Raw genomic sequence first — 15,104 nt, 5'->3', positions numbered from 1 at the left:
GGCAGCACTGACAAAAAGTTGCAGGGGGCTGATAGGGCAGGGCAACTGTGTCTTCTCTGAAAAAAAAAAAAAAAGTAGGGGGAGTGATTAAGTGAGAGAGAGAGAGAGAGAGAGAGAGAGAGAGAAAGAGACAGAAAAAAGAGAGACAGAGATAGTTAAGCTCACATGAGAGGAAGTGCAAGACACAGAAAAGTCAGAGGGAGCCCGTTGTATCAAACAGTTGACTGTGACTCCCTCTGTCAGTGCACAGCCGGGCTCCAGCGCTGCAGCACCACTCCCCTGTCAAAGCAGGATCTATCGTCTCCCCGAACCTCCCAGCCTGTCCGACTGCTGCCTCTCTGACCGACCGGACTGCTGTGGCAGCACGGAGGGACCTTCCACTGGATGTCAGCACCCAAAAACAGGTAGGAGATGGTACACATTTGCACAAAATAGATCTGTCTGTGAAAGAATGTGTAACAGCTGTGTGAAAAATGTGTCCTCCAATGACTGTGTGTCACCAGGAAATAACCTTTTATGTATTGCACTGAATAGAGGATTTTAGCTGGCAGTTTTGCAGATGTGGACACAGTTTTGCCCAGATGAAAGATTCTGGGTCCAGTTGTTGCTTTGGTTCATCTTCACTACTACTGCCGGCAGATGGTCAGCTTTGGCTGCCTTCAGCTGTGAGACGCTTGGGTTTGTTCTGCATTCAGTGTAGCGGCTGCCCTCTGCTCTGATACCACTGCAAATGCTTCAAAATCACGTTGACACATAAAATGTGCAAGACGCGCATTGTGGTGCGCAACAGGAAAAGAAATCCTACCTCATTTTTTGGGTTTTATTTGTTTGGTTTTGGAAGTGTCGTTTCTCAGGACAGGGAAGGGGAGAAAATTGGAAACAGACCCACCCACCCCGGAGAGCTAGTCTGTCCATGAAAGTATGAGAGTGCTGAGACTGACTGAGGAGACACACAACAACAGTCCCTCACTGCAACGCTGAGGAAGACAAGCAGAGAGGGACGGGAGATGAGAGTGAGAAGTTGTTCAGAGAAAGGTTGGAAGTAGATTTGGTTGACGCAGTGAGAGTTAATTAAGCTGCTGTCACCACACTGGCTGTCCTCTACTTTCAAGCAAGGACACTACCAGCAGGGAGCAAAGATGTAAGGGAGCAATAACATGCCTGAGTTGTCAAATCTTGCTTGTGCCTGCATATATGTTTTTTTTTTTTGCCCACTGACACATCATTTTACAGAAATCTGCACATCACATCACCACCAGCACATGCTTAAAACATTATCGTTCCATTAGAAATGATGAGAAAGTAAGTAAAACATTAGCAGAGCTGGTAGCAAGTTTAGCTTTTCACCTCCCCTCCTTGTTTTTGTGCACTGTGCATAAATCTTGCTGCATAAGATGAAATGCCTGCCTCAGCCTTTGCTCGCTCTCTCGCCCAAAACACTAAACTTTCGCTCTATTTTTACTCTCCCGTGCTGCTCCATTTTTAGAGACTTGTCTACGTGGTTTGTTGAGCTATAAATCAGAGTGTAACTCCTATGTGTTCTCTCTGGAAATGAGGGGGGTGTAAGGATGACATTCATGGTTTATTTTATGCCAGCAGTGTCAAATGCAAATAACTGTTGTGGGGAGTTTAATACTGCTACAAACTACAGCTTAAAGACGCACCTTGGACAGAAGCCATCCTGCCCAAACTTATGTATGGTGTTTCTTTTAAAGTTCCAAGGAATGCAATGTTTCACTTAAGTCGCATTTAAAATCTCATAAACGTTGTTGAACTAAAGTCTTTATTAGCAAAAAGCACCTTGTATCATACTGAGTCATGCACGGATTTATAGGGAGAACGAGAGCTGAAATGATTGGTGCATTGATCAAAAATTAAAACTTGGGATAACTCATTAATCGTAATGCATTTCTAAGCCAGAATGCAACCATCTAAAGTCCATCTTGAGGACTTCTGATAAGCATTTTTCACTATATGCTGACACTTTACAGACCAAATTATCAATACATTAACCGAGAAAATAATAGATTAATTATAACGGAAAGTGAGAACATATTGAAGCTGTATTTGATTGTACTGGGGGGGAACAAAGAAATGTTCTGCCCGATGTGTGGGAAATCAGTCTCAGTGAGCTGTATGAAAAAACTTCAGTCTATATTTCTGTCTTTGTGATAAATCATCAAACTCTTGGCTTGTTTGGTTTGAGGGGCAGCAGGTTAAAAGGCCACAGTCAGCTGGATGTGGCCCTCGGGGACTCTTCCTCTCTCAGGGTCACTGAACAAGACTACACAGTCAGGGATCCAAAACAGATCATCTCTCATTTAGCTCCTTCTGGTCTGAAGAGGCTTCTTTATTAGAGCAGAGGCTGCCAAGGTCGAGTGACCACCGTAAAGGGATGAAGAAGGAAGATTACTGGTTGACATGCATGATACCAATGAGTGGCCAACAGTCAGTTCACTTCCAACTGACGCACCTGAACAGGCTGTTGTTTGTGTTTAGATAACAAACAATAGATGCAGTCAGTTATTTGAGTGCCACCACCTTGTGGAAAAGTATTTTTACTGCAAGAATTTGATCTAATTTGAATGTAACAGCCATGGAGAAGTTTGAAGTGTGCAGGGAAAAACTGTCTGATGGATTTTTTCAGAGAAGAGGTGGTTCAAGTAGGCTCAGAAAGCACTGTACAGAGATGAAAACCACATTTAGCATTAAGCATAAAGTACATGTTAATGATAAGTTGTTGCTTTTTCCCCGTTTCTCCCTGTTAACACCCTACTATCCAGGCCAAGGTTTTTGTGTGGATTTTTTTTGTTTCTCTCATTATATTTGGCTATGGGACGTTTACCGAAGAAAAGTTCTGAACTTGTCTATATTCTCATAAACAGACATCGTAAATGCTTTTCAAAATGACGATTAAGTTCACAGGAGCTCCAGTGAAATTGCCCTTTTCACAGGTTAGTTTAGGTTGACATGCATAGTATCTAAAAGGCATGTGACAAACCTTTTCAAAGTGGTACGCATTATTCTGAACTGTGTTTTGACCTTTTTCAACATGTGTGCTCTCAGGAGTGCGAAGGTGTTGTAAAGCAACACTTTACAGCATCGCAGTGAGTTTCCAGAGAAACTAGGCGAGCGCCGTCTATCTATCCCCTCTGTGGGTTGACTTTGACTTGCTGTTGGGAATGGAAAGGCTGTGGAGGCTGCCCACCGCTGCGAGCAGCCTCCAGCGCCTTCTCAGTTCAAAGTTACCACACAGCTGCTAGCTAGAGCGTAGCGGGTCTTACCTGAACATGTGCCCTGGACTGGAAACGATGCATTTCCACAACCACTGTTTAACATACGTTATAGATCTTTTTTTTCTTTTAGGTATACAACAAGGTAATGATCCATAGATTCAACGTTTAACTGAATTTCTTTCTAGTAGTCCACGTTAACTGGTCATTTAAAGCTGCATTTTTTTGGCCACTTGGGGGTCAAACACTGACAACATATCACACGAAGTTGTGGTAAAGTTCTGGTCTCCACCAACTCCTGCAGGTTCTCACTCTTTAGCTGTCCAATACTCCACTGTGTTCACCAGCGAGTTGCAACTGTAACTTTGTCTGGCTGCTGTTTGGTGTTGAGCAGTTTGCAAACAGTGGGTTTATCAGAGCTTCTCTGCTGCTGGGTTGATGAGAGCAGCGACAAAAAGTTACAGTAAAACCAAAGTAATGTGCAAACAACTCGCCTTACAGAGATACAGATGACTCTCCGCGGGTTCAACGCTAGAAGTGACCCATTTCAAATACAACATGGGATTTAATGAAGTCTTAATCTAAAAATATTGATTACTGCAGCTTTCAGTCACTGTTGCTTAGTAGTTTATGACTTTACTCCTACTAATTCTCTCTAATCTGTCCATATGACAAGTATTTCATGTCAGAGGTATCTCTCTTCTACTGCTCTTCCTGAGGAGTCACCTTTTTTTTCCTCTTAACGGCTTTTTGTGGAGCTTCCTTCACCTGAAACATGAGGCTAATTGTAGTGTTGAACATGTCGTAAAGCCCTCTGAGACAAATTTGTGATTTTAGATTTTAGAATTGACATGACCTCACAACAAATACAAAAAAGTGCAACTGTCACAGTAGTTACAAAAGGTCAATCTGACACAAACCAAAGAAAAGCTGTGTATCTGCATGCACGTGTGTGTATGTGTTGTCGGTAAGGTAAATGACCACCCTGGATATTAAAAAACAAATTCTTGTTTGTGGGCTCCCAGCCTCCGCCCATTACCAGGAAATCTGTTCAGTTGATAACTCCACGCATTCCGCGGGTCACACTAATGCACTGTGGCATTTCCGTCTGTGACTCCTCCAATATCACGCACATTGTCCACATCAGACTGTCCATATCAGAGAGAACAATTACACTCGCACTGCATGCAGGTAGGAGAGCCACTGCTGGCCTTTTGTTCTGGTGTGTGAGTGTGTCTCTGGCTCTGGAGGCATCCCAGCGTCCCAATGTGTGCATCGTAATTACTCGCTCCCCAGCCTTTTCTAATCACTTTCTCACTCTCCCTATCTTTTCCCCAACTCCCTCCTTTTCTTTCGCTCTCTTTGGCAATCTGCCCTGCAACTGCTGCTCCCTCCATCACCGCATTGCCTGACTGCATTCCTCTCATTCCGACTTGCTTCCTGTGACTGGAAGAGGAGTGAACCCCACTGGCCACAAAACTCCACCTTGGAGTCATACGTGTGCTATATATGTCTTTTCCTTCGTCACTGTTCTGGCTTTCACGTTTTGTTTTGTTTTTATTCTCTTGGGCGATCTGCAAAAAAAAAAATGCATCTCTGTGAGCATCTGACAAGATTTGGAGGATGAGTTTTCCACAGCATCTCACTCAAACTCTCACTGTGCTGTAAGGTGGGGATGTTTTCTGCTGAGGGGGTCGATGATCCAGTCAGTCATACACACAGACAGGTCAGCTGACAGACCCCCACACCTCCAAACACTTGCATGCTATCCTGCAGTGGCACTGCAAAGGTAGTGAGAGACAGCTTTGGCACCTACTAATAGCCATCAGTTTCTACATGTGTCAGCGTGCAGTTTGCACAACGGGTGTCGTAACGGCAAAGCAGCAATTCAGAGACCTATGTTGACGTGATTAATATGAATAATGACATGCTGATAATGGTTCATGAACTTATATGTAAAGGCCATAACAAAACAGCGACTAAATAAACACATATATATAAATATGATGAACAGAACCTGTTTCAAATTAGCTAATTTCTCTGAAAATGTGACTTAAGTAGCAACAGTTATGCTTCACATCGGCAAATAGAAGAAGCTCTGTCTCAAGCATGTGCTGTTCAAAATGGCAGATTTGCTATAAAATTCAATTTGCTTGTGCGTATCTCAAATTATTCAGGCCACAGCCAGCCCCGTGACTGGGGGATGGACTGTCAAGTCCTGCCAAGAGCACGGGGGAAAAGACATACTGTTGTTGAAATTAGACTGAGTGTTGTTGATAGCAATTTTTTTTAAGACCAAGCCATAATTTCCCCCTTAGGTACATAATTTAACTAAACAACGACAAACTTATTGACTCCCAGGACCAGCCTGGGTCACATGAAATAAAAGATTGGCTCAGCTCACCGTCTTATACTAGTTGGTTTGTCCCACACTGGTTTATCTTGATGGAGCCAATGATGTTGACTTTCTTTTTTTTGGACTTGGTCACAAGCAGAATGAGGGACAGTGAGAGTTCAGTTTGGGAGAAGACATGTGAGAATGGGCAGCAGCACTGTGTAAATTAAGAGCAAATTTGTTGTCTGTATGCTTGTGTGTCTGTCCAATTCTGCTACTGGCTTCGGTCACATCCCAAAATAAAAATGCAATACAACAAAACCAGGAAAAGGGTACGTTAGAGAGGACAATAAACACAGATTCTTGTTATGTTAGCAGCATCAAGAATTCAATGAGAGCTCGGACATCCATATAAAAGAGGTTTAATGGGTCCCTGCACCAGGAAGAGCACATTTGTTGTAAAGTGGATGTAAAAATTCTACTGGAGGATTTGCTGCTTTCTTGAAACCTTTTTGATACACAATTGTGTTGATGGCAAAACTAGATTGCTAAATGTGGATTTTTATTACCTCAAGAATTAGCAATCTTGTGTCATTGTGTACCAGCAAACAAGGGACAGTCACCGGTACAAGTTACAAGATAATGTTTATGTCGACTGCAGGTCCCCTCAGCGTGTAGCCTGTCCACTATCTCTCAAAATAGACTCAAGGACGCGGAGGTCCGCTGTTGTACAGGTAAGCTATGTGCGCGTCCACACAAACACACACACACACACACACACACAAACACACACACACACACACACACACACACACACACACACACAGGGCGTCCTTTCCCGGCTGAGCTCAGCAGATGGAGCCCTCACACCAGCAGCACACATGGACACGGATGAAAGTGAGACTCCGAGCAGGTTTTTATCAGCGACAGTGAGGAGGGGACAGATAAGTGGTGAGCCGCTCGCGGGGACGGTGGACGGCCTGTCTTTGACCAAAATTAGCGGAACATTTCTGAAGTGCTGAGCTGAATTTACCGCGTGCACACAGCCCTGACAGCGGCGCGCGCTGGCGGCTGGAACCAGCGTTTTTTATTTTATTCCAGAGCACGAGCCAGCGAACTTGACACAAGCAGTCTAGCAAAAAAAAAAAAAAAAGAGCCGAGATGACAAGGGTAGACAGTGTTTACCCATCTTTGTTTTTTCTCTGAGTTGCTGTCGCTACTTTAAGCCTGCCTGTCAGCACCTCGCGCTTGAACTTCACCTCGAAAAGGTAGGCGATGCTTATTTGCTAACATGCCCTGTGAAGCAGCTAGCAAAACTTAAAACTTGTAACTATATTTTTCAGGCTTTTACTGTTAGACTGTTACTGTACTGCTTCGTTGTGTACAAGAACTCGCGTCAGCTGAAATGCTTGAACTGAAATACCTGTTTATCTCGTTTTGTGGCAAAAACGTCAATTTCAGTTGCCCAGTGTCTATAAGCTCTGCCAATGCTAGGTTACATTTGTGTTATCAGCCTTCTTCTTCTCCTGCTTAATTTCCCGGTGTGGGATCAGGAAAGTCTTCTTCTGGCGTGTGTCCGAGCTCAACAGGTGTAAGAGCTCACCTGGCTGAGACTTTCAGTTGCAGATAGGTGTTTGCACCTTTCATCAGAAGACATAGTAATAAAAAAAATGAGGTCATAATAATTTCCAAAATTAAAGGGACCACGTCGTGAGGTCATGGCTCAGAGTCAGATGCTTCAGTTTGAGCGAGTTAATACCTTATTAGCTGCCTGATAGACTGCTTAATTGACTGTGTGAAACTCAAGGTGCCCTGTCTATTATCCTAATCTGACAGGCAACATGACTATCTTTAGGCGATAAATAGGGCAAATAATTGTGTAATTATGGCATTAAGGCCTCATTGTGAGTGCAAGTGTAGAATTTCCTACTGGATGTATTTCTGCCTATAACGTCATTGAAAAGTTGACTCATTCACTACAAGGCAACAAATGTTTGGTTGTTTGATGGACCGAGGGGTGGGCAGCTGTGTTTGAATGTGTGTGCTGTATTATGAAAAAAGTCGTTAAAATTGTTAGATCCCACCCAAGTCCCTTCAGTCCCGAGAAAATGAAAACCTACACACACACACACACGCACGCATGCACGCACACACGCACACACACACACACACACACACACACACACACAATTGGCAGCCATGCGTGCAGTAATGTTCTCATGTGTCCAGGTTCCCTCTCTGGACGGGATGAGGTCATAGCCTCAGTGTTGTTGCGGGGATACAGTTACATTAGTTTCATGTGGGCCATGCCAAGGAATCGACACCCCCTCCGCTCCTCTGCCCCCTTTCTGATGCTGATGATGATGATTTAAATCTCTCCATCACTCCTTCATTTTTCCTCTCATCATCTCACATAACCAGCAGTGATCACCATTGCTTTGAATTGGGAAACGCCTGCCTGCGTGCATGCATGGTTGTCTCTGCAACGTGCAAATACTTTATCGAGGCATGTGTGTTTACAAAAGCAGATCACTGAATAATGACTTTGATGACTATAACAGCCCTTTATGCTACATGATCGGTGTCATCTTACTCCAACTGTTGATCACAAAGGCCCCTTCGCTCCACAAGTTGTGACAGCCTCCGGGTGGAGCCTTGTCATAGTCACAAACAATGAATTGATATGGCTGAAGGTTGAAGTGAAACTTTACCACCATCATCTAAGCGAAAAGGCAAAATACTCCCACAGACACTGGAGAGTCAGGAATTCTGTTTGTCTCTCCGTCCGTAGGGTTTGTCTACATTCATGTACACCAAGACATTTTGATGTCAACATAGTTTCTTTCCTTCTCCACCTGGCATCAGCTGTGAGTCATACTGTGGCCTGACTAGTTGCAAGGTGACACTTACAATTCATATGACTCTTATTAGTCAGTTGCACTGCAGTGTGGTTGCTAGCAGTCAGTGTTGTTTTGACTTGCTCTTGAGGTATGAAGCCTCTGTAACCCTCCAGTCATTTAAGTTATTTAAAACATATGAGATGATCATGTTTATTTGAAGCCTTTTCTGAAGATTCAACTCCATTTGTGACACAAACTGTGTGCTGGAGGTGGGCTGCTGTAAAGATGACATTCATTCATTAATGAATCGACCTCCTTATTTTCTTGAATTGTTGATTTGGATTTTTTTTTGTTTATAAAATGCTCATTTTATCTGACCATCAGTCCTAACCCAAAGATATTCAGATCACTATCATTTCAAAATTTCTTGCAAAATGACTGAAAGGTTAATCAGTGACCAGATTCATTTTCTGTCAGCTGACTAGTCGATGAAACTTTTAATTGTTGAGATTTTGGTAAGACGGGATCTGGGGCTGCAACTAACAATTATTCTCATCATTGATTGACCTATGGATTAATTATTTATTAGTTGATTAATTGTTAAATCGTTAAAATATCAGAAAATAGTGAAAGATTCCAGTTGCAATTTCACACAAAGCACAAACTGATGGCTTAAAGTGCCTTGTTTTGTCCAATCAGCAGTCCAACAATGTTTGGCTTATTGCTTAGAATGAAGACTGAAATGATAAATAATCAATTACCAAACTAGTTGCTGACTCACTTTGTAGCTGTTGGCTAATTGATTAAATGACTAATCGATTCAGCTGTAGGTGGGACAGGTGTTCACAATGTCTTCAGCTTGATGAGTTGAGGTCATTAAAAGTTAAGTGGGTTTTTTTTATTTTAAATTTCCATCCTGCATTGATGACTCAAATGACCAGTGGGGGACCTTCCACGACCTGTGGATTAATCACTTTTTCCACTGTATTTTCCACGACCCAAGTTGAGTAAACGCTGACTGATTCTTTATCGAACCCAGGAAGGTCTTTACATGTATAATAAGAAACGCAAGACAAGACAAAGTCATATTTAGTGATCAGGCCATCATCAGATAATACATTTTGGGTATACCTTTGTGCTGCAGGGGAGTTGTGAAAGTGAATATCAACCTTTTCCCAGAACAGATAACCTTTGAAAGTCCCCAGTGTTTTCCCAGTGTGAGCCACAGCAGCGCGCTGACAATAGGGACAGTGTTCTGGACCGGCCAGAGCCCCAGATCACATTTCCTGTTCCCGATTTAAGATCAACTCAGCTGACTACTGATACACTCTGCTCCTCAAAAAAACAGCGATGGGTTCATGGCTCTGTTTGTGTATCATGTGAGTGTGTGTGAGAGAGACCAAGAGAAAGAGAGAGGGGGCAAAAGATGGATAGTATTAGGGAATCAACAAAGTTCAAACAGAGACAGTAACTTTATCAAAACCAGCAGTAAAAGTATGCGAGTACCAGAAGACAGTAACTGTACTCTGACTGGAAGTAGGGTGTACTTGAAACAAAGAAGCCCTTCTGTGTACATAGCCCTCTAACCTAGGGTGCAATAACAGGCAGTTATACATAGTATACTGCAGACACATGGGCAAACATGAAAGTAGGAAGTGGGCATGAAAACCTGTTCTCTCAGTCAAATCATCCTTATGCCAGGTGCTGAGTTTTTACATTTCAAAAATATGTCTGTGAGTGGAGGTGTGTAAAGGCCACATTCCTCCAGGTGAAAACTGGTAATGGCAGGATCGCTCAGCATGGGTGGATGTGTGTAGGTGGAGATGACGGCCACAGACCACTGACCTGAATCAGTCCATACTTAGACATGCTTATTTTCTTTTGAAGTACATAGAGGAAGTCAGGTGGTGTTCCTGTCAGGTGAAATGTTGGCTCTTGTCTTACTTTGCATAATTGAGGGCAATGTTAAGGCAATAATTTGTGTGTGGTATGTCTGAGTGAGGGAGTGTATTAGCACTAATGTACTGTGTCAACACTGAGGAGCACCTGCTCGGTCATGAAAGTCTCAATGTCAGTTCTTTGAGCAGGAAAACATTGTGTGTGTCCTCAGGCAAGGCAGAGTTTCAGTCTCATGCCAACCTTATGACAGCACCCTGAGCTGAATTTAGCTCTGTTTTCCCCATACAAAAAAAGATGACCCTTTGGAAGCCATGGGAGAAAAAAATGAAACCATTTCAACAATTGTCACTTTGTTTTGGTTGTGAGAAAGAAAGCTGCAGTATCACACTGAAGAGCAGGCTGGCTGGTTTCTGACACTCATATACACACAACTCTGCAGCGTGCTGGCGACCCCTCATCTTTTTCCTGCGCCCCCTTAGGGACACAACATCGAGAGAAGTCTTGCAACTGTCTGACCTCTGAACCTTTGATTGAAGAGCATGGTAGAGACGGAACAAAACAGATGACCGTGATAGAAAAGACTAGACGATGAAAGACTCTCATATTTGTTTGTGCTTTCATCCTGTTGACAGTCCAGTATAGGCATGTATGGCTTATGTTGCAGCACAATAAGTTGTTACTTCATAAGCCACGGGGGCAGGAGGAAATGAGCTGCGTCATATGCTTTACAGAATTGGTTGCCATTATTAACAAATGCTAGACATCTGATAATAAAGAGCATTATTTACAAGACAAACATTTTTGACAAGGATTCCTCAAATTTCCTGACGATTGAAAGACAATTAATATGCAACTATTTGGAATAATCGAATAATCATTAGATTTTTTTTAAGTAAAAATCCCAAAGATTGTCTGGTTCCACCTTCATCAATATAAGGATTTAATGCTTTTCTTTGTTTTGTGTTATAGTAAATTGAATACTTTTGTGCTTTGCATACAAAGGAAGCAATTTAAAGTCATAGCTTTGGGCTCTGGGAAATTGTGGTCGACATTTTTTGACTTTAATAGCAAAACAATATCCAAACAAATAATGAAAAATAAAAATTAGTTGCAACCAACCAAAAATTTGTATAAGTCAGGATACAAAATTTATGTATTTACAGTTCAAATACACTAAAGCATGTAAAACATTTATGTTCTGCAATTTCTGTTCTAACGTGCTAACAATATATATGCAAATTCTGAGATAAGCCAACATCATGCACTGTCATCAGCTCACTCGTAGTTGTTGGCTGTAGTCAACTCATTCTCTATCCACATGTATTTGCAGTAGGACTGATATATGAGGCCAAAGTTATTGACAGCCACTTGCACACACACGCCATGCACATACAGAAGCATGTGTGGGCAATTGGGACTGCTATTAATACACTTATAAGCACACACACATGTAACACACTCCTAAAACAAGTGGTGGGATGCTATTAATATGACGAGAAACAGCAACGTGCAAACTCAGTGTCATCAAACATATGCGCACTTGCAGGATTGCACACAATAACACAAGTGTTAACTGACAGGTGACACTAAAAATAAAGCAGCATGGTTACATGTAGTGAAACTTGCACAAAGAGCCACAGTGTTCCCCTAGAAGAAACAAATGGACGCTATTAATACACCAGCACCAACATACGCCGGCACTGATGCACTGATACACTGATACACGTGTACACGCAGCCTCAACTGTCGCACAAGCAGATCCTACTTATGCAAACACAAAGACCTGTTGTGTACACTCAAAAGAAACAGCTGCAAGTTATTAATACCTTGGCACGTATAGGATGGACACACACAAGCACATGCACATATGGATGCACACATAAGGAGATTGATACTCCAGCTGCTCGGAAGCAGAGGGACAGAATGTCCCCAACAGCTGTGGATTCCTCTAAACGTAAGGACGGGGGAGGGCGGAGAAAAGGACGGAGGGATAGGTGGTGGGCCGGGGGAGCTGCTGAAGGTGGCTGGCGTGGTGGAGAAGCTGTCATAAAATTGTGATTGCGTGCGCGAGTTAACACATAGCTCAGCATCAGCTTGGTTGTAAACAAAATGAATTCACTCCCAGCACAAGTTAGCATGCTTGATATCTTACTAGAAACTCTAAATATTTGTTTATGTTTCACATGACATTTTGTCTCTGAACTCCTGCTCTTTCTGCTTTGCTGCTCGTCTAACCAAGCATAAACCTCAAGCCTGCTGCCTGTGTTTATGTGTACAAATAGTAACTAGCACTTAACCTGATGTGTGACTTCCAGACATAACTCCATCCAATACCACTGTGGAGTTCGCTCTAGTCCAACAATAAACAAAGCACATTTTAGGGCCGCAGTGCGGATATAAATACTGCTGAAGGACATCTGTAACTCTCAAGCTGCAGAAATGAGCCAATGAAGCCCTTCAACCAAAATAGCAGCTTCTTCTTGCCTAAATGAAACAAGAGGATGTTATGGTGCAGACTAACTTTAGAAACAGGAAGTCACTGTTTCTGTTGGAGTGTGTGTTTCTGCGTATGTGTGTGAGTGCACCAGTAAAGCCTGTGCATGTGTGCAGGTGTGTGTGTGTGTGTGTGTGTGTGTGTGTCAGTGCTTCAGTGTGTTGCTGCAGAAGGCACGCAGAAAGAGGATGATGGTTGTGAAACGAATATGCTATTACAGAAACCAGAAGTTTGTCTCCTGCCTATTTTTAGCACCACAATGCACAAATGAGAGACAGAGAAGCACGCACACAGATCTCATCGCGGTGCAGTTCTCCTTATTTTTAAAGCGTTCCAGATTTGATCTATAATACTGCATTTCTTTTCAGCTTTAAAATATGTGTGTTGCCTTTTTAGAGCGCAGCTGATGAATAGCAGAGCATCGAAAACACTGTGGGCTAAAAATACATGTACAGTTTCACTACTTTTTTGTCATGTGATGTTGAAACAAGTCCATACTGTGAATGTAACAAACTTTTGGTCAGATGATAGGAAGTAATCAGCAGCTTTTAAAATCTTCTCAGTTTGGATGAACCCTTAATTGGTTCTTTGAATGCATCATGTGGTGACCAAAAAACTGTTTTTGTGTCCAGTCTTATAATCAAAAAGAAAGTCTGCCTAAAGACACAGCTTCAGCGTCTGTACAGAAACTCAGAACAGTAAACATATTTATGCGGACGAGTGGTTTTTCCTTTAAAATTGCAGAAAGTTTACAGGAAATGGAGTAAATACAAGTCAGCTAATGTAGACCATGTGTCTTTCGTAGGACGTATAGTGTCACATTGTTGCAGAATTCAGATATGCATGGTTGCCGCAGCCTGGTCTTCGGCGTATTTTCAGGGTAAAAATATACCGCAGGTGTTTCTTTTCTGTTCAGATGAGAAGTACGACTGACTTCCTGATCATTTCCTTTCTCTCGGGGGGGGAGCTGACTTGTTTGGTAATCGAGTGTGTTTGTGTGTCAGAGAGTGTGTTGCAGATTAATCAGTCCACACTACCCTCCCGCTGCTCCCTTGATTGTAAAATTGCAAAACACACATAGATTCTTCTGGCGAAACACACCGTTCTCCAGTAACGAGTACTTCCTGTTTCACCTCTCACTTTTTTTTTTTCTCGAAGTACACTAAAAAGAATCCAAAGCTTAAAAAAACAAGCCCTGTCAACTTCAACAGTGATATACTGTCACCATCTTAAAGTGGGACAGGTTTAGATATTTCTGTCTCTGCGACTTTGTCTGACATGTCTTGGCATCCTTGAGTTACCTGGCAAGGTCGGATTCCAGTGAAGCAGGAGAGCTGTGCAGCGCAAGAAGCGTGTAAATTGCAGCCATAACTTTTACTCTTGTCACCTGCTGTCTATCAAACAGTCATGGATCAAAGTTTTTGTTTTCACACAATAGCTTGTTTATGTGTATCTGTTTTCACTGTCTCATACATACAGAATACATGGGGAAAGAGGGTCGTTATTAAGAGCTCTGTATTGGGCTGTTAAGCAGGACAGCAGAACTGAAACCATTTGGCTGAATTTGTGCGATATTATCTTGTGCTGTAAATAGTTCTGGTCTTATTAACTCCCCGCCTGTTTTTTCATGTTCTACTGTGTGTCAGTCTCACTCGACCTGCAGTAATAAGACCGTGGGAGTGTTTTCTTCTTTAGAGGAATTCTGTCAACCCAGAACGCCTTCACAGACATTATTATTCTTCTCTCTGAGTCAGTCTTGCTGGTGAGAATGACGGCCAAATAACACTGCCTGAGTCTTCTACTGTATGGCTCCTGCAGGAGGGAACTTCGGTGGGACTTGCGTGCAGCCTGCATGTGGAGGTTTGTGTTGGGCTGCTTTGTTACCCTGCTTAAAGTTAGATCGATTGACTGATTGATTGATTGATTGATTGCCTCTGTAACTTCTGCAAATGTTGTGGTCCAGTACACCATTTTTTGCTGGAGTTACCATTAATTTTGACAGTAGACTCTAAAGACCAAACCTTCAAAACAATGTTTGTTTAACTCAGACTGTGTGTTTAGCTAGAAACAGCATCTAGTTGACTTATCGGCTTCTGTTGCATCTGTCATCCCGGCATTTTGATATTGTCGTTATCAGTGTAGTTGGTTTGGTTTGTCATCTCTTGACCCAAGACCCAAAGCAAGTGAATAATTGCAACGCAGGTATATTTTAATGAACTATTGGGGTGTGAGAGGTGGCTTTGTTCTTGCAAACCTGTTACTGTGTTACACTGCTGTCCTCAGTGAGTAACCCAATTCATCAG

General features: G+C 42.5%; 1 protein-coding gene across 1 annotated transcript in view; it reads left to right on the top strand.

Moving 5' to 3' along the window:
* Positions 1-213: 213 nt before the first annotated feature.
* Positions 214-15,104, top strand: part of LOC139329476 (histone deacetylase 7-like) — a 40,732-nt gene continuing 25,841 nt past the window's right edge. The window contains exon 1 of the mRNA XM_070959818.1: positions 214-404. The gene's annotated coding sequence lies outside the window, so the exon portion shown is untranslated. The remainder of the gene's footprint in view (positions 405-15,104) is intronic.

This window comes from Chaetodon trifascialis, chromosome 3 (assembly GCF_039877785.1).
Source record: "Chaetodon trifascialis isolate fChaTrf1 chromosome 3, fChaTrf1.hap1, whole genome shotgun sequence".
NCBI lineage: Eukaryota > Metazoa > Chordata > Actinopteri > Chaetodontiformes > Chaetodontidae > Chaetodon > Chaetodon trifascialis.
Note: the sequence above shows the minus strand (reverse complement) of the source record. Positions and strands in the feature narration are given on the sequence as shown.